This window comes from Tachypleus tridentatus, chromosome 13 (assembly GCF_004210375.1).
Source record: "Tachypleus tridentatus isolate NWPU-2018 chromosome 13, ASM421037v1, whole genome shotgun sequence".
Taxonomy (NCBI): Eukaryota; Metazoa; Arthropoda; class Merostomata; order Xiphosura; family Limulidae; genus Tachypleus; species Tachypleus tridentatus.
The window spans coordinates 176,225,254-176,227,361 of record NC_134837.1 but is presented as its reverse complement, the minus strand read 5'-3'; positions in this window follow the sequence as shown (position 1 = coordinate 176,227,361).

Here is a 2,108-nt window from a genome sequence, read left to right as displayed (position 1 = left end):
TACGTTTTGCTACAAAGTGCATGTAATACCAATATGAGTAAGGGTTTCGAGTAAGTTCCATGCAAAAGAACAGTCATTGTTTCTTTGAGTTAGAGGAACTGTCTAAAAGGTAGATCACTAAAATAATTACATTTGATCAGTCTACTGTGAGCTGTTGGTATAAATAAACTGTATGTATTAAATGGGGTGGGCAGGTGGGAAGGGTTAGGAAGAACGTTACTACAGCAACTGAAGATCGTGTTCTGAAATGTGTGGGAGCTGAGGAACCGTCGATTGTCGTTCAGAGATCTAGAAAGAGCATTAAAGGAACATTCGAGGGGTCATCACACACGCACTGTTCGGTTTCGCCTGTGTTCAGCCAGTCTCCAAACAAGATAGTTGTGAAAGACACCCATTCTCACCAACAAGACTAGGAAGATGAGGCCTAACTGGGTCAGAGACCACTCTAACTGGATTAAGCATGTGGAGATTTGTGACCTTCTCTGTAGAATCAAAGGTCAGCGTGCACGTGCCGATGTGAAGCACTTTATACGCCGTGGGTTTGTAGAAGAGTTTCATCTAGCATGTTTGAATGCAACTATAAAGCATTCACAGAATTGGACAATATGTGAATGCATTTCTAGCATATTATGAAATACATTGTCCATGTCAATTAATACCTTAAGATCCTCGAATCAAGGTTAAAACCAACAAATCGGAATAACTTAGATGGAGCTGACCAGTGGACACTCTTGTGTGACTCTGTTACAGGATTAAAAGGTTAGTAATACTCATGTACCATATGAAACAGACGTGAAATAAAGAGGACACATCACTCACTATGTGTTAAAAATACATCTTAAGGTTTATTTCAACACTTCATATGAAGGGCTATCTCAGAAGGAAGAGAACCAAAACACTATGTTGGTCACGCAACAGCCCCATTATAAACCCTTTCGAAAACTGCTGGTAGATAATGGACGACGAAGTGCAAAAGAAGAAACTGTAAGGTACCTTAAAACTGTAGGAATCCCTAATCCACGCGTTGGCATCAAAGTCGCACCTACCTATACTCAGTATCTCGTACATTCGATATCACGGGGATGTCAAACAATTAGTTGTGAAGGCTTAAATGGACACAACCATATGTTAAAACAGACAAACAAAAAATACTCTGTAATAACTTGTTGTCAATTTCGTTAAGAATGTTAGGTTTAACTCTAGGTTTTCTTACTTAGAGAACATTTTCGTATTTGCAAAGAACTTATTGATGATGTGCTCTAATACGTTTTGCACAATTGGTTTGTTTATAAAGATGTATATATGTGTTTGGAAGACTGGAATATTAGTAAGTTTACACCACACTGTTCATAACTATTTTACATCAGTCCTGACACTTCCACAATGCACAATCTCGTAAACATTCGTATGAATCTAAAAAGTGGTAAAATTGGTGATGTAACTATATTTTTTTGCCACCGTATTTCGAGACAAGAAATATAAGGCTTCTGCATGGTGTTTTCTCTGAAGTAAAAGTAGCTCTAAAGTCCGATGGATGTTTTTCTAAGTTGTTCCATTGTCATAGTAACTAACGAATTTATGTTTATCTAGTACATTGTTATACCATTGTCATGGCAACTGAGGAGTTTGTTTTCATGTAGTTTACTATTGGGAACGAATATTAAAATTGTTTTCCTATAAGATAGGAAGTAAAGTGGCTGCTAAAGTAAACGAAGAAAATGAGACGTGTACATTAATCACAATTTTATCTCTAACTTCATTTACCTCTACTTCTTACTCTAAATATTTAGTTATATGCTATAAGGTAGAGAGTGGCATAATGCTTCTACACTTTATTATTCGTGTTTTGAAACTGGTTACCACGTGTAATGGACATGTTTTTCAACTTCAGAAAGTCAAGTGAGCCGCTAATGGGTGACACCATTTTGAGCCAATGAAGTTGTGAATGAAAATATTTTGTCACTTTCTTTTAGAAGAAACCTCTTGTTTTTAAAATCAAAAGCTAATGTAATCTGGTATTTAATTCGTTTGATAAGAAATAAGTTAAAACCAGTTTAAGATAATCAAGTAGTAAATTCGAAAATGTTACGTTGTGGGTAACAAACCCA